At 44.5% G+C, this 26,849-nt stretch overlaps 1 protein-coding gene across 6 annotated transcripts in view; it reads left to right on the top strand.

Moving 5' to 3' along the window:
* The window catches only part of STAU2 (staufen double-stranded RNA binding protein 2), a 301,766-nt gene that overhangs the window by 264,832 nt on the left and 10,085 nt on the right, over window positions 1-26,849 (top strand). The window lies entirely within an intron of this gene.

Genomic DNA, 26,849 nt, shown 5'->3' with positions numbered 1-26,849 from the left:
GAGAAGGTAGGTGGGAAGGGCCCTCTAGGCAGAGGGAATAGCCTAAGCAAAGCCACAGAGCACCCCCCTTGGGCCTGACTCTGGGGGCTGTAAGGACTACCTCCCATTCTAGTTTGGGCTGTGGTGGCCTGCCCTTGACTGTGGCTGCTTCAAAGCCCCTTGGGAGCATTTCCCACACCCTCCCCAGGTCAAGGGAGATCTGGTAAGAGACATCAGTGTCTGCTGTGGCTGGAGCGAGCCTCCCAGACATGTTGGCCTTTGACTCCTGATTGGTGGTCCTGTTTCCTGGACCCTCCATCCTACCACAGAGCCCCTGAGAGAGTAGTACTTTGACCAGAGACCAAAGTTGTTAAGTTCTCCAGATTGATGCCACCTCTCCTTCCTGAACCTTTGCAAGAGTAAACTTCCCCACCATTAGATAGCAGTGAGTCCCAGACCCAGCCCAAGCAGAGTAGGCAGTAGACTTCATGACCTGCACCTTTGTATAAGGAGATGGGATCCGGACCCATCTGGCCCTTCTGCCTGCAGCACGGTGTGTGTTTGGTGGGTTTGCACATGGGAGAATTCCAATGTCACGCTGCAGACGCTGAGTAGGATGACTGGGCTGAATACTTCCATCTCCAGTTGAGGCTGCGTCCTATCTTGAGGCATGAGCCAGCTTGGAAGAACTGCCAAGGTCAGTCCTCTTCTAGCCTGGGGAGGCTGTAGTCCTCCTGACCAAAATACTCTGCTTGCTTCATAGCCTTCCACTTCCCGGCGCCGACAATCACAGACCTGCGCAGTCCGCAGCTCTCATCACGTGTCGCTGTCCCCTGGGGAGCGCCGTCCCACTGCTGGCTTTACTGAGAAGTCACTGAAGCAGTGTTCTGTGTGCATTAATATACATCTACAGGCCGTCCATCTAGAACTTCTACAGCTCAGTCAGCTGAGATGGTATTGAATTGCCTTTGAAAGAATGTCCCCATGAGTCTTTTCCTTGTCTCGTACTCTTAGTCTTCTCTCTTAAAAAGAACTAAATGTTAAATGCCATTCAAATGTATGACGTCATCATGGACCATCATTGCATTTGTTATGTTGAAGAAGAGAGTGGAGGGGTGAATGGTTGGCATGTATGGTTGGCACAAAGTGACCCAGGACCCCATTCCTATGGATCCAAATCTTCACTTTCCTTCTCTGTGGCCGTCACTGATTTAGGGCTTAGAAAAATATCCCTCAATACAAGTACAAACAAAAATCATATAAAGAAGTCTTTTAAATCCATTTTTATGGTGATATTATCAAGAAGTAAAAGTAGAAAGCACAAGGAGCACAAGGAGAAGAGGGGACCCTCATGTGCTGTTGGTGGGACCATAAACTAGTGCAGCCACTATGGAAAATAGTATGGAGGTTCTTAAAAAATTAAAAATAGAATTACCATATGATCCAGCAATTCCACTTCTGGGTATTTATCCAAAAGAAATGAAATCATTATCTTGAAAAGATATCTGCACCCCCATGTTCATTACAGCATTGTTTATAATAGCCAAAACATGGAAACAACCTAAGGCCCCGTTGATGGATGAATGGATAAACAAGATGTGATATATATATTTATATACTCAATGGAATATTATTCAGCCATAAAAAAGAAAGAAATCCTGCCATTTGCAACAACCTAGATGGACCTTGAGGGCATTATGGTGAGTGAAATAAGTCAGACAGAGAAAGATAAATACTGTATGATCTCACTTATATATGGAATCTAAAAATAAAAGAAACAAACTCATAGGTACAGAGAACAGATTGGTGGTTGCTAGAGGCAAAGCGGGAGGAGGCAACTGATGGGGGGAAATGGGTTAAAATAAAAAAAAGAAGCATAAGTAAATATGTGAGTTGAAAGTAGATCCACTTAAAATTTTTTAAGATTAGGTCAAAGCTGCAAATGAAATAGGCAACCAGATAATCCAAGATGAAATATTATTCTTTTTTTTTTCTTTTTGTGAGGAAGATCAGCCCTGAGCTAACATCCATGCCAATCCTCCTCTTTTTGCTGAGGAAGACTGGCACTGGGCTGCTAACATCCATGCCCATCTTCCTTCACTTTATATGGGATGCCGCCACAGCATGGCCTGACGAGCGGTGCTCGGTGTGCGCCCGGGATCCGAACCCAGGCCGCCAGCAGCGGAGCACGTGCACTTAACCGCTACGCCATGGGGCCGGCCCCTGAAATATTATTCTTTAGGTTTCTGCAAATTTTAAATTTGTCCAGTGGGAGTTATATCACAGTTACTGTTTAATGTTTTGGCATGTGTAGCAAAATGCAACTTTATGAATGTGTGGCATTTTATTTTTTTTGTGTGGGGAAGGGCAGCCCTGAGCTAACATCTATGCCAATCCTCCTCTTTTTTTTTGCTGAGGAAGACTGGAGCCGGGCTAACACCCGTGCCCATCTTCCTCCACTTTATATGCGACGCCGCCACAGCATGGCCTGACAAGCGGTGCGTCTCTGCGCGCCCGGGATCTGAACCCGGGCCACCAGCAGCAGAGTGTGCACGCTTAACTGCTAAACCACGGGGCTGGCCCTTGTGTGGCATTTTAAAAACTAACATTGAGCCTAAAGTGCTGAATTTTTAGCCGCTAATTTGGACTGGTGAACAGAATTCCTGTTTTATAGCTTGCTCTACTGAGAAACAATTTTAATAAACTCTATTTTATAGATAACTTATTTATTAAGGATAACTACTTTTTAAATAGTCTCATATTCTAGGGTTTTTTTCTAAGAAATGTATTTGAATCAGATGAAAAAAGGAAGATAGCATGTAGTGGACGTGCCCACTATTTTCCAGCTGTGCAGACGTGCAGCCTGAGTGAGGGCGTGTGGCTCTGCCCTGAAACAGAGTGACCACAAGGGTGAGTCATCCATTTGCAGGCCTGGCGTCCCAATGCAGAGAGAGTGACCTGGCTGCTCTGACCTACACCTGGGACATTTGCCTTCTTAACAAAAAAAACGGGGCTACCTGCCTCATCAGTAGCTGTGTGTCGTTTAGAAAGAGATGTTATTTGTGTTACCAAACCAGAGTTTATATTTCTTGTTGGTATAAAATGAAAAAAAACTACCTACCCTAAAAATTCATTGCCTCTTAAAAGAAAAAAAAAAGTTTCTCCAAGGAGCCGCCTGGTGGCGTAGCGGTTAAGTTCACGCACTCCGCTTCGGTGGCCCGGCGTCCGCAGGTTCGGATCCCAGGTGCAGACCGACGCACCGTTTATCAAGCCATGCTGCGGCGGCATCCCATATAAAGTAGAGGAAGATGGGCATGGATGTTAGCCCAGGGCCCATCTTCCTCAGCAAAAAAAGAGGAGGATTGGCAACAGATGTTAGCTCAGGGCTAATCTTCCTCACTAAAAAAAAAGTTTCTCCTTCTGATTTCTAAAAGGAGCTATCCATTTTCAAACTGGTTTATCTACTCAGGCCTCAGAGCACACAGGCTATGACAAGCCCCTGTGCCAATTGTCATCAGCTTGGTTTGGGTGACGAAGTGCCTCTTGTTGTTCCCAGAAAGCACTCAGAATCTAAAGAGTATGTTTGCTGAATATATTTGCACCTTGGGTGTGAATGTAGAGTGTAAATGACCTGAATAGTGAGCAAAGAAATAGAAATACATGCTTAGTCCTGGGAAAACATCCAATTGTAGTTTTTGCATTCTTGCTCAGATTCAAATGTTTGGGATAAATAATTGCCAACAATGGTTCATGAATATACAATATTTTATATGCTACTATAGGTGAATTTCACCTCCATGGAAATATGTTTTCCCTTTTATAATAATTGCTAACCTCTAAAAAAAAAATCACAAGTGTGTCTTTTTTTTTTTTACTTTTCTGGTTTGTAATCTCATTTTAAAAGTGAGATATAGAGATTACATTTTTGCTAAGAAACCTGCAGCTGTGAGTCTTATCTTTGAGAATTATTCCTGCTCTTTTGCAATTTTTCATTAAAGACACCGAGTTAGAGTCATTTACTAACCACAAATACAAAATGCCTTAGGTTTTAACAGCAGATCTAAATGAAAAACTCAGTAACTTGGAACAAATGGACCCTTCAGTTCATTTCCAAACTAAAATCCTGGTTGCATTTTATTGTTTCTAAACCTTTCTTACTGCAAACCATCAATGCACCAACTTCCTTCTGGCTCATTCGAGCTCTGAAGTGTACCTTTACGGTGCTATAAATTAGCATGTCACTGGGATACACTATAATTTGCATTAATTTCTTTCCAGTTGAAGTTGTCTATTTTTGAAGACATCTTTACAATACTCAGAATTCGCTCAGCAAAGTAATACCCAACTCAAAGATGTAAAACATAAATTTAAAAAACATGTTTTGGCTTTTATCTCAGGAAAATAAAAGTGGTCAGAGTTATGCGTGCAGGTCCGTGATCCAGAACTCACTTTCTGATACTTTAGTGCTATTGTTTCGGGCAGAAACGTTTTAGCAGCAGGAAGCAGAAAGGAGAACGCAGCCTTGATCTCACCCACCTGAAGGCAAGGAGCCATTTTAAAGATATTGTTACAGGGGAAATGGTCAGGGTCATAAAATTGTCAGTGAAATGCCCTCTCATCAGGGCTTGCCGTGGGATGCATGGCTGGAAAAAGCAAGAAGTCTCAGCTGAGGGGGGATAAGCCCTTGTCCCCTCCCGGCGCTGGTTTGGCTGGGCCCGGGCTGGCTCTCGGGTGTGGCCCTTGTGAGCCGCCCACAGCAAGCGTTGAGTCCCTCTGCCTGTTGGAGAGCTGCTATCGTGACAGGGCAAGAGAAGGGGGAGAGAAGAAGCAGTCGATAATTGGGGAGGCTCTTGAGGGGAACAAACCACGCTGCTCTCCTGTGAACCTGAAACTCCAGAAATCGAACCTTCTGGGTGCGTCAGGGAGCTGTGTGTCCACCGCGGCACCTGTCTGTCAGAGTGACCCTGTTGGCTCTGGTCTGGGCTCATTCTCTGCACCCAGCCAGCTCCTTGCTTCCACCACCCGCCCTGCCCTTCTCCATGCTGCATCCTGCAGAAGCTGATCCTTCAGTGGAATTTGTTTTCCAAGCTTTAAAAACAAAATTACTGGGAGGGTAAGAGAAAACCCAAGCCTTCAGTCCTTGGGCAGCATGCCACCAAACTCCTTGAACTCCAGCCCTGGGTTTTTGTGTCCCTTTGAAATAGACCCGGTTTGGGTTGAACCTGCACTTCCTAGCATCTGGAGAAGAGGAGGAAGAATATACTATTTTTAAAAGGAACTTTCTGGAAAGTGTACAAAACCTGATAATTAAAAAAATAAAAGCCAAACCCTCAGCTGCACAAACAGCCCTTGTTCTCTTCCAGCGAAGGTCTGTCAGGAGTGCCCACCTTCCTCTCCCCGAGAAGAGCAATTAAGGAGACCAGGAAGCATCGCTGAGTCGGTCTGTTTTCTAGCAAAGCCTTTTCAATCACCTCCTTTGATCTAGCTGTGAGTGTGGGAGGGGGAGATAAACCAACCTGTTTCATGCCTGTGGCCCTATTTGTAGGCACTGTGTTAGGAGGACGTTTTCTCTCTCTCCACATATTTTTTCGAATCCGAGTGTACACATCTGTCTTTATACCCAGCCGCTTTCCTGGCCCCAAACAAGTTCTCTGTGAGTTTCCCCAGCAGAGCTCAGTGGGATCTCTGTCAGCTGCAAGATTTATGTCATCTTGTTCAGTCCTGAGAACTGTTCCTTCAGCTTCTCACATCTGGATTTAATTGGAAAGACATTAAGTGCACTGGAAAAGGATATTTTAAGGCAGTTCTTTATAGACACCCCTATTAAAGGAGCTGACGGCTGTAGGTTCAAGTGGGATGAGTAGAGGCAACATCTCAAAAGGAGAAAGCACGGAATTATGAAAGAGCTGCTGGGAATGAGATCGTCCTGTTCAAGGATTACGTTGAGTGGTTGCTTCGGGAGAGAAATGCGGCAAGATGCCCGCCAACTGCAAGCTTTGTCCGGCAGCGTGTGGGATCAACGCACGGATGACTGGCCCTTTCCGTGTTTTCAAGGACGGGTCCTCCTGTGCCTGGACTCCACATCCTGTGTGCTGGCATTTGGATGTGCGATACACAAACATTTTAGAGGAGCAAGAGGGTGGATGGTAACTGCGAATGCCGTCACCTTCTTGCCTCATCGTCCCCTGTAGGGGTGGTGATGGTGTCCCTGGGGCTACCACACCCTGTGGTGCTTCGATACATAACAATAGAAGCATCTAGTCCACTTGGAGCAAAAACAGAACAGACACTTACTTGTGTGATTTTAGCAAACTCCCTCACTCCGTAGCCTTCTCCTGGTTTGGCAAAACACCGGTAGTTTTTAAATACGTCCCAGATTGAAGGCAGAGGGGTCCGTGCGATGATCAGCATTATACAAACGCTCCCTTAAGTTTTCAGACTTGTGGCTGACATTCAAAAGATAATGAAAATCAAAGAACAGTTGTCATCAGAGGAATACCGAGATCTTTCTTTTCTGTATCTGTGTTATATTTTAAGCCCTGAATTTACTAGTTGCTCAGGAGCAGCTTAAATCCTCTGAAGTCCTAGAGAGTAAAATGGGTATTTAGTTTCCTCTCGTTGGACTCGACTTCATCTCATCCGTGGCCTTGGTTGAGCAGGGGTTCTTAACCTTTTTTGAGCCATGGACCCTTCTGGCAATCTGGTGAAACCTACATACCTCTTCACAGAAGAATGTTTTTAAACTATATAAAATAGAAATACATAAGATTTCAAAAAATTGTGTTGAAATCAATTATCAATCTATTTAAAATATAAATGTATGCAATAGCAATAATTTTATTTATTTAATTTATTTTTTCCCCCAAAGCCCCAGTAGATAGTTGTCTGTCATAGCTGCACATCCTTCTAGTTGCTGTGTGTGGGACGCGGCCTCAGCATGGCCGGAGAAGCGGTGTGTCGGTGCACGCCCGGGATCCGAACCCGGATAGCCAGCAACAGAGCGCGCGCACCTAACCGCTAAGCCACAGGGCCGGCCCTGCAATAGCAATAAACATGTTTATTAGCACATTGACAAAGAAGATCTAGCAGTTGATCTAGTAACTATACTTCTGATATACTTCCAATATTTCTACTATTCTGCCTAAAGAAGTGCTAACTTTCTGTTGGATGTTAATACACATAAAAAGTATAATCTCTTCCCTGTCTAAATTCATAGAGCCCCGAAATCATGGGCCTAAAGTTAGCCCCTTGGCTTGGTGAAGATGCCGTCTAACCAGGAGCCATGACCTGTGAATTTGCTTCCCCATCAACCCCTTGCGTCCGGGAGCCCCGGCCTGTCCTTGAGTCCTCGTCCCCAGCTGAGTGACTTGGCAGGTGTTTTGGCCTCTGCTCACCTTTGGATCTCCCTGCAGCCCTGCCGGGAAGGTGTTGCTTCCTTTGGTGTTTTCGGAAGGTGCCCATTGGGTCAGGCCTGAGCAGGGACCTGGCAGGGCACTTCCCCTGAGGAGAGGCCTCTCCACACCCTAACTGGTGAGCCCTCCTGGGCTCACAGCAAGTGAAGGCCCCTGCCTGGTGGCAAGGGTGTAACAACAGGAGTGTCGTGCTGTAAAAGCTGAAGAAAGCTCAAGTCGGGAAGAAAAGAAGCTTAGTCCCTTCTGCTTGCGCCCTGACTGGTCTCCCAGGGCTGCCACCGTCCAGCTGTGGGCAGGTGGCTCCTTCGAAAACACAAGTCTGAGCACGCCGCTGCCCTGGTTAAAGGTCCTGCATGGCTAGCGTCCTTGGTCTCTGAAATGATACAAAGGCCCTTGTTATGGGCTGAATTGTGCTCCCCACAAATTCATATCTTGAAGCCCTAACCCCCAGTACCTCAGAATATGACTGTATTTAGAGATAGGGCCTTTAAAGAGGTAAAGTTACAATGGGATCATTAGAGTGGGCTCTAATCTAATCTGACTGAAAAAGAGATTAGGACAGAGGGAGGTAGCAGGGATGTGTTTGCCCAGAGAAAAGGCCATCTGGAAGCTAAGGAAGGAGGCTCCAGAGAAACCAAACCTTCCAACACCTTGATCTTGGACTTCTAGCCTCTAGAACTGCAAGAGAATAAATTTCTGTTGTTTAAGCCACCTGGTCTATGGTATTTTGTTACAGCAGCCAGAGCAGACTAATACAGCCTTCCAGGGCCACCCGGCCTAACTCTCCCTCCAGCTTCCCGTGAGGACAGGCCCGGCTTCCCCTCGCTACTGCAGTGACACTGGTGCCTCATTGTTCCCCGCAGACATAAGGCACGCTGCTGCTCACTGAGCGCCTCTGTCATGCAGGGCCTGGTCCCGGATGCCTGTCTCCCACACTGGCTGCCGACTCCTGCTCACTTGTTACAAAATCTGGGGCTGCGCCTCACCCGAGAAGTCTGCCCTGCCCCGCAGACCGCAGCTCCCTCCCTGAGCATCCTCCTGGCCCACACTGCGTGTGTCCTCATGCATCTCTCTCTGCTCCCCACTCCCCCAGGGCACCTCAGGGCAGGGTTGTCTCGCCTTCATCTTTGTGTTCCCAGAGCCCAGCACAGCAATTGGCACAGGGCCTGGCACTCGGCACGCCATGAGTATCGGATGAACAAATACATGTAGCCATCCCTCCAGCTGGATTGTCCTCACTCTGCCCAACTCCAACATGGGAAACAGATAATCTGAGTTCAAGGCCAGGACGGCCCATTTACCAGCTCCGTGACCTTAGACGAGTCCATGACTTCCTTGAGATACAAGTCCCTGAGCAATCTGTGGGCACAGGTCCAGGTCAATGTTTCTCAACCCTTTCAAGACCTGTGTCTCCTTTCAGCAAATGTTAAAAAAAAAGTTTTATGGGGCTTTTTCGCCAAGTGATCTTTCCCCAAGTGATTCCTGATCCGTGAATTCTTGTAAGCCAAGATGATTTTGTCAACCTCTACTTTCTCTTCTTTCAAACTCATTGATGCCTACACCTGGGAGGGAGAAAATGAAGTTTGCAGCAGACTCATTTTAGAAAGGCAATTTTAGAGTTTCACCCTTCCTTGGGAAGGCCCCAGTGCTTTGCACCTGGGCTAGTCCAACATAAAATCAAACTAGAATTGTGTTGGGGACGGGTCTATGGTGGCAACAAGGAAGAGGAAGGCAATGGCTGAGAACCAGTCCTTCCCCTGACCCAGCATGGCATGGGCTTCTAAGAGGGACTGTTGTTAACCAGCGGATCCTTTGTTCAGTATTGGTCACCTCTAGCAACTAGGGATGGGAGAGGCTATACTTGCTCTCTCTTGTTTAACCATGCCATCCTGTGACGTATTAAAATAGAAGCGATTCTTAGATCAGATTCTGCCGAACACAGAACCTTTTGTAAATAAACAGATGCAAAACATTTTATACAGGCTTCTTGTAAATTCAGGGAAACCTATCTCTGGCTTCAGGTGCTGTGACAAGTTCAGACCAGGGAGGATGCATCAATGTCCCGTCGGCAGGACCTGCCAACCCTCCAGGTGGGTCAGGTGACCACAACCCCCAGGGAAGTGGGTGACTCAGGATGATGGAGCCCTGGACCACAAGGGCTACCGTGAAGGAATCAGGATGCTGGGCTTGCCGATCCTTATTCCTCGGTTATACAAAGGAGGTGGTCCCAGATAAGTTTAAGCAAACCGCTTACCTTGAGCACTACTTATTTTACCAATAAAAATATTATTTCTAACATTGCCTATGGTAGAAGAGAAACGGAGCTAGAACAGGCCGGAGATTCCCGAATTCTCACATCTGCTGCCCATGGCCAAAAGTTAGCTCATGCTAGGCATTCACGCAAATACAGACTGAGGGCAGAGAGAATGGACATGTCCAGAGGACTCCTTAGTTACTCAAACTCAGGTCAAACTCAGGTACGTTGGGATGATTCAGTGGAGCTGCACAGACCTGTGTTAAGCTCCTGATCTGCTAGGTACTTGTGTTTCTGTAAAAACACAAGTAAGAAGACATGGCCTACAGCTTTGAGGAACTCCTAGTTGACCAGGGTAGACAGACAAATAGGTAATTTTAGTGTTACGTAAAAATTGCTAGGTGCCTGCGCAGAACAGACATTTTGTCCAAGTAAAAGCCTCTGTAGTCAGTTTCCTGGAGGAGAGATGTCTAAGCTGGATCTGAAAGTGAAAGTCTGCTAGGTTAAGGCAGGCGGGGAGGCCATTTGGATCCAAGCAGAGACAACAGAGGGAGAAAGGCCCAGGGGTAAGAAAGAGCATTATGCACGTAGGGCAAATACAAGCGCTTTGTTGAAGCTACAAAAAAGGAAATAAAATGGGAGTAGAGGAGTAGCAGAAGATAAAACTTGGAGGGTACATTGTGGTGAAATTGTTGGGAGCCATAGTGCTGGACTCAACTCTGTTCTCCTGACAGTCAAGAGCCAGGAGAGGCTCGTGTTAGAGAGAATGGATGATAAGACTGGGTGTTGACTTAAAGTAATAATGCATAAATGAAGTTTTAACTGGTTTGTGCGAAGATCATAGCATTCCATGAGTGTTGCTTTTGTTAAAGGAAAGATTTAACACCACAAATGAATTCCTTGAATGTATTCCTCTAAATCCTGAAGCCAATATTAACTGGAAAGTTCTCCGAGATGCCTAATGATTTTAAGAAGAGAACTGAATTTTTAGTATTTATTTTGATGAAGAGACATTGGAAGGTGTTGGCTGAAAATCTCACCGTGAGATGCCTTAACCAGTGTTGAAGCTCACGGAATGTTGCCGCGTGTCTTGAGAGGGAGGACCAATCCTGTTCACGCTCCCCAGAGGGTAGTAAGGTATACCCTCTCACTTCATTTCCACACAGGGATGAAGCATCATCTAGCACCGGGAGGTGGGAGAGGACAGGGAAACGGTGCTAACTTCTGATAACTGTGGCTCCCCCATGAGCGGAGGGGAAGACAGAGCAGTTCTGTGAGGAGGCCCATCTCTCCCACCAGGGTCACCCTCCCATTCAGGTCCAGGTGACTCAGCCTGCCTCCCTGTTCTCTTTAAAGCATCCGTTATCTGTAACTTGTTACAACTTTTTCAGAAACTAATTTGTAATATCAAAAATTTAAATTTATCTTATAGATGTATTTGCACAAAATGTATGTACAGGAATATCTATTGCAGCATTATTTGTAAGAACTAGAAACAATCTAAATGTCTATTAGTAAGGGACTGATTAAAGAAATTGTGGCACAGCTACAGAGTAGAATACTAGGAAGCTTTTAAAAAGAATGAGATGGGGATATTTTTGGTCGCATAAAAAGATGTCCAAGGTGTACTATTATTACATAAAAAAAATTAAGCTGGGGGCCAGCCTGGTGGCGTAGTTTTTGAGTTTGTGCGCTCCACTTTGGCAGCCTCTGTTCTCAGGTTCGAATCCTGGGCGCAGACCTAGGCACTGCTTATCAAGCCATGCTGTGGTAGGCATCCCACATATAAAGTAGAGGAAGATGGGCACGGATGTTAGTCCAGGGCTAATCTTCCTCGGCAAAAAGAGGAGGATTGGCAACAGATATTAGCTCAGGGCTAATCTTCCTCACCAAAAAAAAAAAAAAAAAAAAAGTAAATTGCAGAAGAAGCAGCACAGTGATTCTACTTGAGGAAAAAAACAAGTCCAGAGATAGATATGTATATAAGAATATAACACAAAATACCTGGAAAAATGCACAGCAAACATCAATAGCAGTTACTTCTGTGGGGTGGGATTGGAGTCGACTGAAGGGTTAGGCAATATAGGGGACTTTTCCTTAACATTTAAGTATTTTTCCAAGTTTTACAATGAGAATTATGAATTTTAAAAATAAAAATACTAATTTTCCAGAAAGCACAGTTCTAATTTTATTTTTGCTTTTAATTTTTATTTTGAAATAATTATAGGTTGACAAGAAGTTGCAAAAAGTGTACAGAAAGGTCCCATGTACTCTGTACCCAGTTTCTCCCAAAGAGTACATTTTATTTACCTCTACTACAGTATCCAACCCAGGGTATCGACACTGGTACAATGTGTGTATTGTAGTTCTATGCCGGTTTATTATGTGTAGATTCGTGTAACGACTTTAATCAAGACAGAGAACTCTTCATCACTACAGAGATCTCCTTCCTGCTATCTCTTTATAGTCTAACCCTCTTCCTGCTCCTCCTCGCACCCCCATCACTAACCCTTGGCAACCACTAATCTGCTCTCCATGTCTATGCTTTTGTCATTTCGAGAATGTTAGACAATGGAATCACATAGTAAGGGACCTTTTGGGATTGGCTTTTTTCACTCAGCCTGATGCCTTGAGGTCCATCCATGTTGTTGTGTGTGCCAATAGTTTATTCCTTTTTCCTGCTGAGTAGTATTCCATGGTACGGATATACCACAGTTTGTTCAATAGTTCATCAACTGTGGGATATTTTGGTAGTTTTCAGTTTTTGACTATTACAGATAAAGCTGCTGTGAACATTTGTGTATAGGTTTTGTGTGGACATAAGTTTTCATTTCTCTGGGTTAAATGCCCAAGTGTGTGATTACTGGGTTGTATAGTAAGTTTATGTTTAGGTTTTATAAAACTGCCAAACTATTTCTCCGGAGTGGCTGACACATTTTACATTCCCATCAAAAATGTATGAGAGATCCAGTTTCTTGAAATCCTCCCCAGCATCTGGTGGTGTCACTACTGTTTTTTTAAGCTGTTTTAACAGGTTTGTGGTGATATTGTGGTTTTAATGGCTAGTAATGTTCAGCATCTTTTGACGTGTTTGCCGTCTGGAAATCCTCTTCAGTGAACCGTCTCTTCACATCCTTTGCCCATCTTCTAATTGGATTGTTTGTTTTTTTACTGTTGAGTTCTGAGAGTTCTTTATATGTTCTAGATACTAGTTCTCTGTCAGATGTGTGGTCTGAAGATATTTTCTCCCAGGCTGTAACCTGTTTTTCATCCTCTTACAGGGGCTCTCCCAGAGTAAAGATTTTTAATTTTGATGAGGTCCAATACATCATTTTTCTTTTATGGTAATTTTATTTTACAAAAGTGAATATGGCTGCTTGCTGCCTCAGTTTCTTCCTTAGGATTCATCTTGCCCAGCCTGACTGCAAAGTGGGATACAAACTCCACAGAAACCTCTGCCTTTGTTGTCGCTGAATATTCACACAAAGCAGGGCTGTTCCTGCTTTGAGTGAAACCACATGGAGACAGAGAGAATAAGGTTCTAGATTTTTATTAAGTTCTATAGTCCTACTTATTCACCTATAACTTCTGACTTCTTTCTCAGTTGATGAGGAAGTATGGTTTATCCTTGATAAAGGTTTTGATTCCCTTTTCATTCTTGAGGATGGAGTTCACTAGAAACCCTCCACCCTGCCCTTTGTCCTTCAGGAGCCCAACCTCTCCCTCCCCCACCAGAGCATCTCCTCAGAGGCGAAGGGTTTGAGGACATTCTCCTGTGAAGTCTTCTTGTGTGAAGACACAATGAGAGTTAACATGTAGGTGCCCCTTGCCCACTGTTGGCATGTGGTCCCTGTGTCCTCAGGAAATGTCTTCATGGAGAGGCCATCTTGAGGAAGGGTAAAACATCCAGGCATTTCTTGGCAATATTAGAGCATAGGCAACCAGTCTTAACATCTCCAGGTCACTCTGTCGGGCTTTGTGAGCCAGGTAGCCCACATGTCCTCACTATGAATTTAACATTAACTCCATGCCAGCGTTGGTGCTACAGCTACCAAAACAAATAAGACCCAACTCTGCCCTATTCTGGGGACTTAGAATTTAGCATGAGGAGACAGACGTGTAGATGCCTCAGCAAGTGAGTGCAATAACATGGTACCACTTGTGGTAGAGACTAATTACTCACCACACCTGCTGCTTCTTCTCCTAAGCTCACAGCCTGACTTGTTTACCCAACCTGGAGTTGGGTGTAGTCAAGGAGTTAAATGTAGTCATGTCACTGGGTGTAGTTGTGTCAATGGAGTATGAAGACTTTCAGTCCTTGTTCATAAAATCCTCCTACGCCCTATCTTCTGTTTTATTTTCCCTTCCACTGGCTGTATGCAGAAGGCCATAGTGCTAGCCTGGAGGAGGACAGAGTCACAAGATGGAAGGGGTTTGGGACCCTGATTGACCAGGGTCCACTGCCCAGGAGCACCCAGTTGGGCTTTCCATAAGCATTGAGATTCTGGGGTGTTTGTTTAGCAGTTAGCTTACTTTGACTAATACACAGGGCACCAAAATCACAAGTCACTACTCCCTTCCAGATATAGAAAGGCTTGATAGAGGAGGTGCCTGATTTCCCCTGGGGCTCATCCCACGTTGCATTTCAGATACTATAAGTACCACTTACTTTTACAGATCAGGGTATTGCTTTTTTTTTTCCCCCCTAAGGAAGATTAGCCCTGAGCTAACATCTGTGCCAATCTTCCTCTACTTTATATGTTGGTTGCCGCTTCAGCATGGCTGACAAGTGGGTAGGTCCGTGCCCTGGATCCGAACCCGTGAACCCGGGCCACTGAAGTGGAGTGCACTGAACTTAACCACCCCGCTTTGTTGCTTTTTATGCTTTTACTCGCTCATTAATTTTCCTCTTTTGAAATATCTTTTACCCTTATTTAACAATATTAGCTATATAAAGCACTAAAGTTGCATTGCTATCAAATTCCAAATAGCTTGTTGCTTTTAGCATCCTCCTCTCTTTCAGCAAATTCTTCTAGCCTTTTGATAACTTAATTCAAATCTTTTCTGCATATTTATCCAAAAAGCAGCTATTAAATTCTGGCGTGGTCACCCACTCTTCCTCTTGGGCTTTGATACTACCAGATGCTAAAGGGAAAGCATTCACAATATGCCTACAATCTATTTCAATATATAATTCTATCCAATTGAATGTCAGGCATTTGTAAAGAATGCTGTTGGTTGATATAATGTCCCTTGCCCAAGTTAAGGTTTTAATTTGAAGTTGCATGTTGGAATGCCTCGTGTTACATTTGCCCCAAATTTATAAATCTATCACAGATTCTCTGTCCTATCTATCTTGCCTCCTTAAAAGATTAACCATTAAGAGTGGAGTTTAACATGATATCTTTAGAAAGCAAAAGAAGAAAAATATTCTGCTTTTGAAAGGGAATGTACCCTCAGGCCAAAAAAAAAACAATTCTCTGTCTCTTAATACATGTTGGGAACTGCCAGTTGTCATTCTTACAGCTTAAGATGGATTAGGATTCCATCACTGATCATCACATAAATTCTTATACTTATAAGCTTACATCTTCATCTACAGCCAAACAATTAGAAAAAAACTGTGTTTGGATATATTAGAATGTGTCAACCCTCTTAGTACTAGCAGTTTCTCGAAACAACTTAGGAGAATTTTTTACTTAAGTATTTGGCAGACCTAAACCTATCCCCAAAAGCATACTAAATTTCTTCTGCTTTGTGGGTGGAGGTAGGGGAAGGGGACCATTTGTGATCATAATTATTTAAACAAACACAAAGTAAATCTCTTTGTTTGATTATATTGTCTTAATGAAGACTTTTTAGAAAATCAAGATACTAGTTTTACTTTTGAGGTGGTTATTTAACTATAGACTTTAAAAATTACTTTTAATGGAGTTTCTAAAAATTACCAAACCAAGGGTGATGTTATTAGTGATGTGCTTTTCTCTCCATTGTAACGAGAAAAAGATAGAGTTTAGTGCTTGAACTTTACAATGACTTTGCATTCCTGCTAGTTTGAAAAAATTAGGACTTTCTAGAAAAAAATTAAAGTTAATTCCAATATAAAGTTTCTTCCAAAGTTAAAATACTGTAATTGGCATAAAATAAGTTTACAACATATGAGAACACCCACATTGGAGACCCATCATGATACGTAACTTTCTTCATTTGAAAGACCAACATTTAGCAGCTATTGCTTACTCCAGCTGAATAATCAGTCTTTACACATCAAATGAATGGTTACTTCTGGGTTTCAATAAATGGAAATGATCTACTCCCTAATTTCCACAGGGAACTTCTGTGAATTAATAAAACTATGTATGAGGTGGCTAGATATTCTTGAACATGGTCACTGTTTTTAACCATTCATTCATTCTTTCAGTCATTCAACCAATAAGCATTTATTTAGCGTTTACTGTTCTAGGTGCTGAGTATTTAGCAATGTACAAAACGGACAAATCTCTGCCCTCATGGAACTTACATTGTAATGGGGGACACGGACAATAAACAAGTAAATGGTGAAACATAGAATAAAACTTTAGAGGCAATAAGCATTTAAAACTAGGCAATGTGAGAAGATGCAAGAACCTCAGGCTGGGAGTGGAATGGTGCAGCTTCCTTAGGTCCAGTGGTCTTGAGCGGTGACACCTGAGAGGAAACCTGGATGAAGTGAGGGAGAGAGCCACGTGAAGAAAGGGAGAAGAGTCCGGGTCTAGGCAAAAGCCTATGAAAGTCCTTGAGACAGGAATGAACTCAGGGTCTTCCATGAAGAGCAAAGATGCTGACCTGGCCAGAGCTCAGTGGACTTTAGGGTGCTAAGTGATGGGACTGGAACTGTAAATGAGGGGTGGGTGGGTCACGTGGGGCTTTGGGGCTCAAGTCAGAAATTGGGGTTTTGTTCTAAGAGCAATGGGAAGCCACTGGGGTGTTTTGAGCAGGGTCACGACCTGTTCTCGTTAACATTCCACACCTATGGCCCTGGACATATTGAAAGGCTAAGCTTTAGGTGGGCAGAGATAGACACAGGGAGACGTGTCAGGAAGCTCTGGCATGAGTTTTGCTGAGAGACGACGGTGACTTGGGCGAGGATTGTAGCAGAGCGGGTGGTGAGTAGTTAGATTCTGGATGCATTTCAACGAAGAACCAACAGAACTCGATGATGGGTCAGATGTGGGAGGTGAGAGAGAAAGGAAGTGAGTGAGATTGATTCCTAGGTATTTTTCCCTGAGCCATTGGTTGAATGGGGGTTCCATTTCCTGGGAGAGGAGCGGTTTGGGGAATGGCAACCAAGAGTTTGGGTTTGGGCAGGACTGAAATGCCTTTTAGACATTGAAGTGGAGAAATCCACCAAGCAGTCATGTGTGAACTCGAGGGCAGAAGGCTAGGCTGAAGATAGGAATTTGGGGCCATCAATATTTGTAAAAAAGATTTAAGCCATAGGCCTCAATGAAATCATCTAGGGAGAGGATATGGATAGAGAAGATAAGAGGTCCGAGGATGGACTTAAAAGTCAGGACGAAGGAAAAGCCAGTGGCAGAGGAGACTGAGCAGAGGCGCCCAGTGACCTAAGAGGAAGAACAAGAGGGATGGAGGTTCTGGAAGCCGGGAAAATCCAGCCCTTTCACATCAGGAAAATATGAAGTTGCTGATTAACATACATTCGTTTACAGGCTCTGGTTAGCCCAGTGAGTATCTGGTCCCAGCTGTCTGAGTTCCAGCCTTGACAGTGACCCTGAATTAGCCTAGCTCCAAATCTTGGCCCCACCTAAATGGTCTACCTGCTGAGGTCAATCCTGCCTGCTCAGAGTCCAGCCTGAGTCTCCTCTCACCCTCCTACCCAGACAAGTGTGGCAGCCTTTGCTGCCAGCTCTGTACCTTCTCAGTCGCCACCCCCCATGCCCTTCACTCCCCTGAAGACCACAGCTCAGGAAAACATAAGAGGAAGTAAGGGAGTGGATAGAAGAGGGAGCCCCATACTCTCAGAGCCTGCACCCAAACCCTCGCTCTTACAGGGCTCCATGCCTTGGTCTGCCTCGTGCTACTTGGATGCTCAAATGGTATATCCTATCACTGGACTGAGAGGTGGTACAAGACTGTAGTTAAGAATTCTGCTCCAGAGCCAGGCCGTCTAGGTCCAGGTTTCAGATCTACCAGGAACAAGCCGTGTGGCCTTGCATAAATCACTTCATCTACGTCTCCGTATCCTCATCTTTAACTGAGGATGACAGTCAAGCCTACTGGTGGTGACTATGAGGATTAAATGAGTTAGGAATGTAAAGTTCTTAGAACAAAGTGGGTGTCAACCGCACAAGATGCTATGTCATTTAATAGTTGAGATTTTCACTTGCCCGAGGTCACGTGGCTGGTGAGAGGTGGAGCTGGATGTATCCATCAGTTAATCCCCATAACAAGATGGTTTTACTGATTCCGTCTTCTAAACGGAGACGTTGAGGAACAACAGAGGGTAGACGCTTTCTCACGTGACCATGATGAAGCTCAGGTCCAGTTTTTCGTCTCTTTTTGGGGAGAACCCAGCTTTCACCTGCAAACCATACTTATAACATGTTACATAGTTCTAAATGTCACCTCTCCAATAACCCTTCTCACCTGCAAATGTGCTTGTGTTCTCTACCTGTGTGACCTTGTCCGTGTAAGCAGGCCTGACTTGGAATATCAGAGATTCTGAGAGACACGAGGGCCTTCACAGCCACCTGCCTCCCAGCATCGCCTCCCTCCTGACAGATGGCCCCCTATGATGGGCGTCATCCAGCCTTAGCATGCACTCCCTGGACACAAGGTTCCTTCCTGTTTTTTTTTTTTTTTTTTTTTGGTGAGGAAGATTAGCCCTGAGCTAACATCCGATGCCAATCCTCCTCTTTTTGTTGAGGAAGACTGGCCCTGGGCTAACATCCGTGCCCATCTTCCTCTACTTTATATGGGACGCCGCCACAGCATGGCTTGACAAGCGGTGCGTCGGTGCGCGCCCGGGACCTGAACCTGTGAACCCCGGGCCGCCGCAGCGGACGGCGCGCACTTAACTGCTACATGACCGGGCCGGCCCCTCCTTCCTGTTTTAAGACCAATCCGTTTGCCTGTGGCTTCCACCCCTGGGCTTGGCTCAGCCTTTCCCAGAACAAGGTGCCTCCCTTTTTCTACACAACAGCTTTAACATTGTCCAGGACACTTATCATGCCCCCCAATTCCCGCTTCCCTCCCATCTCCAGCCATTCTGAACTGCTCTGCACGAGCCGCTCCCTCTGCCTTGAACACTCTCCTGCCACCGTTTGCCTCCCTGAAAAAGTCCTACTCACCAGACGGGCTTACCCGGAGGGCTGCCTCTCGGTGATGCTCTCCTCCAGGGGACCCGAGCGCCCTTTCCCGGTGCTGCTGTTGTATATTCTTTCTTCACAGCAGTCACCTTTTTGATGGGCATTGTCTGCATGCCTTCCCCTGCTGGAAGACACGCCACAAAAAGGCAGGACTGTGTGTGTTGAGCTCAGTTTTCCTGGTGCCCAGCATGGTGCCTGGTTCTCAATAAATACCTGTTGAATGAATGAGAGTACTAGTCGTGAATCAGTTACAGGCCCCTCCCTCTAGGAAGTAATCACCAATTGTGACAAGTGTAATGGGGAAAATGAACAGGGTTATGTGATTTGTTAGGGGTGAGGGGCACACCCTAGATGGGGCAGTCAGGGAGGCCTCCCTGGAGCTGCAACCTGAAGGTTGACAAGCAACCAGACATGAGAAGGGATGGCTAGAGGGACCGGCCAGCGCAATGCCTGAGATGGGAAAGAGGACAGAAAGGAGGCCCGCATAGGGCACAAGGGTGAAAGGGAGAGAGGTGCGTGGGTCTCTAAGGGAGCAAGAGATCATCGCAGAATTTAGGCGATGAGTGACTCGATCTTATTGTAAAGCCAGCTCTTCTGGTCTTGCCTGGAGGGGCCTGCAGGGAACCAGCAGGGGACCTGGTGGTCAACTTAAGGGCCACCTGGCAGAGTCGGCCCCATTCCTTGTCAGGCCCCAGACTCCCCTTTCCCGGATGTCTCAGTCAGGCCCTCATGTCGCCTTCTGGAGCCCAACACCACTTTGGGCTCAGGAAAGAGTCTGGCGTCAGACATTTACACCTTAGTGTGACTTTCAGTCCCCTGTTAAAAGAATGGTGGTTCAAAACAGCACAAATGGAACATCTTACTGTGCTGTAGTCAGAAGTCAGGCACTGTCTTACTGGGCCGAAGTCAAGGGGTCGGCAGCGCTGCGTTCCTTTCAGGAGGGCCTGGGGGAGAATCCTTTTCCTTGCCTTTTCCAGCTTCCAGCTTCCTGCATTCCTCGGTTCATGGACCCTTCCTCCATATTCAAAGCCAGTAATGTCACATCCCTCTGACCCGTCTTCCATTGTCTGTCTCTATCTCTGACCAGAGCTGGGAGAGTTTCTGTCACTTTAAAGATACATGTGATTAGATTGGACTCACCTGGTAATCCAGGCTAATCGTCCTGTCTCAATGTCCTTAATTTAATCCCACCTGCAAAGCCCCTCATAAAGTAACGCTCGCAGATACTGGGGATTAAGACGTGGACATCTTTGGGAGACATTATTCTGCGTGCCACAGGACTCCTAGATCTTAAAAGATCAATCAAATGCAATGTGTGAACTGTTGGGATATAGATTCAAAAATCAACTTTAAAAGATATCTTTGGGACTATCTGGGAGATTTTAACATGAGGGGTATTTAGATGATAGAAAGGATTTATTTTAAGTGTGAAAATGGCATGTACCTTTATCTGATATTTGATTTGGAATACTACAGAAAAAACATGAAGATACATGAAAGAAGATTGGCAAAATACTGATAATTCTTGATCTGAGTGATAGGTATGTGGGAGTTCAGTACACTATTCTTTGTACTTTTGTGAATGTTTGGAACTTTTATTTTAAAAAGTAAATATATATATACATATATGTATATATACATATATGTGTATACAGATATAAAATCAGGTGTCCGTAAGAGGCTAAGGAGACATTTGGGATGGAGGTGAAGGTCTATTCTGGCCCCCTCCCTGCTGCAATCTGGCCATTAGGATGGCCACCAAATGCCCCAAGAAAGAAATCAGGCTTCCGTGTGCCTCACCCATTGAGAGAATCAGCAAGGCCTGCAAATCACCTGTCTTTACCACCTAGGACTCTATTTCAATATACCCAAAGGTTCAGAATTAAACAGAACTTTCTAGGTTATATTGTTTGGCCATCACTCCCTGTTCCCAACCTCCCCACCATGCAATCCAAGAATACATTAAATGCAGTAAAAATTATGAAATGACTGTAATGTAAGTTTTTATCAATCACATACTCAAACCCAAATGGAATTCCTGAAGAGACAGAGCAGTGTGTGCCCATGTTCAGTGGGAATGCTTCTCATTCTCTTTGGAGGAGAATATCAAAGGACCAAGAAATCTCCAATGGACCTTTGGGCAGCAGAGGGGAGGGCTGCCAAGGCAGAATTCAGCCATGATTGCCCTGCAGAGCCGGGCTCTCCTCGGGCAGAAGAGTTTCCTCTCTGGTCCTCTGTTCCAGGATGTGCCACCTAAGGGTCTTCGGCAAAGCCCCCATGGTGGGGGTCCTCCCAGGTGGAGTTTCCCAGGCTCTTCCTTTGAAGACCTCACACTGGTCTTGGGGGGGCGATGCGCTCCCAAGTTCTGCGTTTGCAGACCTCAAAGATGACAGAAGCCAAAGCCCAAATGACTGACCTTTTCTAAAAGACAGTAACTATCGTCTGTATTCCTGGAGCTAAATTACGGGGCAGGAGAACCTTCTCTCACGTGGATAGATACAACCCAGCCCTGCTTTTCCAGGACTGTTTGTCCCATGCGTACTGGCCGCAGAGCCTGTGGGTGGGTACAGGGGGGCGTAAGAGGAGGAGAGAGAGCCTGATGGAGAGGTGCTTTGGAGGATGCCCTGCAATGAGGGAAGCAAACGTGGGCAAGATGCTGACTCTGAGAACAGAGAGAAATCAGAAAGAAGACACGTGTCTGCAAGCACTTGTCTGTCTGGGAGAGCTTCAGATGGGAGCCGATGGGTAATCTATTAAAGAGTATTCTTTGAAGACTTTCTGTAAACACACTGTGGTGATTTCAAACAGAAAAATGGCTCCACCAGCCAAGGGCTGACCAACTACCTGGGAGACAGGATGTAAACACATCACAGACGACTCACAGTTCAGAAAGGCAAGTGGCAAATGCTGTCAGAAATTCATAGGTGGGAGACGGGCTGAGAATCAGGGAAGTCCACCCTGAGAAGTCAGAGAGACTCAGATATCACTGGCAGACAGGAAGTAGACCAATCTAACCAGGGCGGAAGATTCATGTGTGCCGGGCTTCTTAAATGTTAGTGTGACTCCAGGCCAGCTGGCCAGGGAGCTTGGTGATGATCCTGACACCTGCCAGGTGTTCCTGAGGCTGGTGACTGGTCTGCTGGTTTGGGGATCACACTCTGGAAACACACGGCAATGAACTGTGGTAATTGAGATTGTGAGGTCCGATGGGGTGAGCTGATGGAGAGCCTTGAATGCCAGGCCAAGGATGCAGAATGTCATTCTGGGGGTGGGAGTTATGAATGGCTTTTGATTAAGGGGGAGGCATAATGATAGGATTCTCTTAGGAGGAGGGATGGATGAGCAATGTACTGGAAAAAATTAATAGAAATATATAGGAAACTGGACATAAATTAACATGGAGATGGAAAGAGAGCATAAAGAATTTTATGATTGCATGTTGGGCTCAAGAGAGAGCAAAGGAGAGAAAGATGTGTCATAAAAATCTTTGTTCATTAAACACCACTGTAGTCCAGGCATTAACTCCTCAAACAATACGATGCAATAGGTATTGTAGTCTCCAATTTACAGATGGTGGAAAAGAGGCTCGGAGAGGTAAAGTAACTTACATAAAGACACACAGCTGGTCTGCAGTGGAGCTGGCATTTTAATGCAGGCCTGATGGACAACAAATGCCATGCCCTTTCTCCTTCCTTGTCCAGATGACAGGGAGAGTTTTCTCTTGCTGCTATAACAAACTAAGAGACTTAGAGGATTAACACAACACAATTGTATTATCTCAGAGTTTTAAGGGTCAGAAGTTAGACAGGGGTCTCACGGGGCTAAAATCAAGGTGTAGGCAGTTCCTTTTGGGGGATCTATGCACGAGTTGGTCTCCTTGCATTTTTCAGTTTCTGGAGGCCACCCACATTCCTTGGCTTGTGTCCCCCTTCCTCCATCTTCCAAACTAACGTTACATTTCTTTGACCCCTTTTTCCCTGGACACGTCTTTCTCTCTGACAAGGCCAGGAAGGTTCTCTGATTTTAAGGACTCATGGGATTAGATTGGACCCACTTGGATAATCCAGGCTAATTTCCCATCTCAACGTCCATACCCCAATCCCCTCTGCAAGGTCGCCTCTGCCATGTGAGGTAACATGTTTGCAGATTCTGGGGATTAGGACTTGGGGCATTATTCTGCCAAGCACAGACAGTGACACTGCTGCCACTCGCGGACACTTGCCTTGGTGCCCGGCGCCGTGTTTTGGTAAACGCCATTACAAAGGGGACTTTTTATTGAATCATAAATAATTCAATAAAGGACAAAACAGAAATTTAAAAAGGAATGATGTTGGTAAAACAAAAACAGCGTGGTTGGAGGAAAACGTGACAGCATGGATGCCGCTGCTCAAGTTTGTTCTAAACGCCCTGACAACATTCCTCAGCACGGTTAATCCTGCTTTCAGTTCGACTCTGTATTATTGTCAAGGCTGGCAGCTACAAGGATTACCCAACAGAAGAGCCTGACTGCAGAAATAAAGGTGATGGCTAAGTCTGGAGTTTAAGTGCCCACATTGGTACTAATTCCCCAAATTCTAAAGTCATAATTCCTGGTCTTCGCTTTAGTAGACTGTCTAAAACCTGCATGTCTTCCAACCACCCACCCTCCCTTTTTTTTTCCCACAATGAGTAGCCATCACCTTAGCAGACTGACACCCCTTTGTTCCAACAGTAAGCCATTTTATCAAGTACCAATTTTATGGAAATTGTCTGAACCAATAGGATTGTATAAGCATAAATGGAAAGTGTGAGCTATAGTGAAATTGTTAGAAAGCAGGCCAGCAAATGGTTTAATTAAAACTCAGAATAATCCTTTTTTTCATTTTATTTTTGAAGTCCTATCATTGATTCATCTGAAATGTAGTAGACTGAAGATCCTATCATAATGTGATAAAATTTAGAAATACAATTTTCTCTTTTTGGTTTCTCTCATTTTATATAAAGAGAGACTTGGCTTTTACTTATAGACTTTTCAAAGCGAGAAAATGATAACTTAGAAACATTCACATTCTTTGGGCAATAAGCCTTCAAGCTTACTGAAAAACCCAGTCATTTAAATGATTTAATATAGAGTCAGTCTCAAAGATTGTCGGGATAAGAAGTTAGGAGAGTCCTCAACTGAAGATGAAGACGTTTGTGTTGGATGCCTATCATTTTCTCATTAAAGGAGACTGATTTAATGAGCTGCATACCTTACCACTGTGCATTCTGAAATGAATCCAGCAGTCAGATCTCCTAGGAAGAGTCCCACATGAGCAGGCACTTTAGGGGGAAAAGGAAAAAAAAACAAACCTTGAACACTTGCTTAAAAATGAAGGCCACATTCGGACATGTATGGTTACCGTTGACTTTAATGGGAACAGCCTGTCTGTTTCTGGGATTCAGGATATGAAATCCGTGGGAAAAGTGTGAAATGAAAAAAAAAGAATTAAAAGGATCCATTGGGCATCTTGTTCAAAGACTCCGAAAAGAACTTCGTGTCATAAGGCGATGAGTTCAAATTCACGTTTTGCTAACGAAGACCATTGTTGTCTCTCAGAGTGTGACTTAATGGTGCTACATTGTCATTAAAACTATTTAATCCCTGAAGAAGGATGCAGGAAGAGTAGGCACTGGTTTCTACACAATTTGCTACTTGCTAATTGACTAGGAAAGTTAGAAATTACAGAATAGCTGGAGAAACTCACCTCTGTTCTGTGGGGACACACACACACACACACACACACACACACACACACACACACATGTGAACCAAGACCAACAAACAGGCATGGAAAGTATCTTATTGGCATCCTGTTTCTGGCATTGCTATAACTACACACAAAACAAGAGATACATGAAATGGTAGCGACATCTGTTCTAGAACCTGTGGGGCTTTACTCACAAAACAGTTGTAAAATCTTTGGAGGACAAAAATATTTCTGTGTATCTATGCAGATCCTCTCCTCTAAGGGATACACACACACACACACACACACATACACACACACATACACACACGGATACAAAGGAGCTGAAAAGACAGGGATAAGCAAAGGAAACGTCATCCACTTCTTTAAAATACTTCTTTAATTTTTCTCCTTTCAAATGAAGCTACATGTATTGTCTTGGATGTACCTTTTTTTTTTTTTAAATCCCGGAACATGTAAGTTATCATAAAGCTAATGTTTAAGATTGCAGTTGGTAGGCTGTGGTTAACATACAAATGGATGCTGAGTGAGTTTGTTTTGATTTGGTAGGAAAGCATTTTCTGACCTTGGAAATGAAATCATTGAGTTATCTATTTGTTTATGGCCAAAGCCATATGGAGGGCTTGGGTACTTATGTTAGTGTATCTTTGACATTCTCGAATCCACAGTGTGTGGGAAGTTACACAACTCGGGTTTAAGCATCATTCAGGATGTTCCTCATTAAGGAACCCAGATTTCCCTCCTTCCCACGACTCCCCGAGATTAGTTTACATTTATCACACAGCAAATTGCCCGTGCCGACAGGGTGAACGGCAGACAGTGGGAGCTGAACATCTTGTTATCTATTTACCCTCTCAGTAAACAGACACTACAGAACTTGTTCCCCAAGTGAAGGTTATTTGATTTTTCCCTCACTCCAAACAAAGTGTACTTTAATATTATGTAGCATATTTATAGTACGTTCTTAATTTTTTTAAAGGAGCTGGCCTCTAGCAAGTAACAGTTTATTCAGTTCAAGTAGTTTAAACATGAAGATTTTGTTGATTTTACCATCTTCTGGACAGATTTTGAGGTGCATAGTAAAACATTTTTGTGGACTGTTAAATTTTAGTATTTGTTCACAAAGCCACTCCATTATACATCGTTCTTTGAAATGGTTGATAATGGGGTCTTCCTAATGTAATGTGGCTATTTCAGGCATTGCTGCATAATCCTATTGTTGTGGGCATTTTGCTGTAGAAAGCAAAGTAGACCCATCTCATTCCATGGAATTTTTTAATCTGTAAAGTGTCCTTTCTGGGAAAGTAGGGGGTGATGTATTGGGGGTGAGGGTGGGAGGGGAGCCCCTGATTCCTCAGTTGCGCTCATGACAAGCGAGGGCGAGTATTCTATTAATACCTGTAAGAGGAGCACCTGGTCGGCAGCCCCTGCCCATCCTGGCTTTCCTAAACATATTGGGCTTATCACTATCTATAAATCACAGCCAAACTCTTCATCCTCTTCCTCTGTCCATTTCACCTTTGCAATCCCGGTACCTCCTCTCACTGCGGTATGCTACATCCCACAACCCCAGGCAAACCCCAATTCAGGCAAACTCTGAAGCTTGTTTCAACCTCCTGCCAGCAAGCACAAGAAGGTGAGAAATGAACGCTTCTCAGAACAATAGAGAGGGGAGGCGAGTAAAGTTAGCAAGACTCCATTACCCTCAGAATGTTCAGAAATGGAGAATCAAGTCACCTCACCTGTGGTCACTGGGTAATTCTAAGTTACAAAATAATTACTATAGTAATTTAGTTTAGCCAAAACTGCAAGTGTAACAGAGGTGCTGAAGAAGCCTCAGAAGTCAACCCAGGGACCACAAGAAGGCTGGAGACTGGAAACTGTGCGATCCCAGCAAGATAATAAATCCCTTCTCCAGAAAATAGAGATAATTTTATGAGCTTACCTCAAGTATTATTGTGGGAAATAGTTAGTAGAATGGGTATGGAAGAGGTAACGAGAGTGATTTTGAAATAATGATATTGAAAGGAACTATGCTAAAATCGGGTAGGCTGAATGTGAGCAGTTTTTATGTTTGGAGGAAATAAATAAAGTGATGTCATCAAGA

Source organism: Diceros bicornis, chromosome 33, assembly GCF_020826845.1.
Source record: "Diceros bicornis minor isolate mBicDic1 chromosome 33, mDicBic1.mat.cur, whole genome shotgun sequence".
In the NCBI taxonomy this organism is placed as follows: domain Eukaryota; kingdom Metazoa; phylum Chordata; class Mammalia; order Perissodactyla; family Rhinocerotidae; genus Diceros; species Diceros bicornis.
This window is presented reverse-complemented; position numbering and strand designations above follow the sequence as displayed.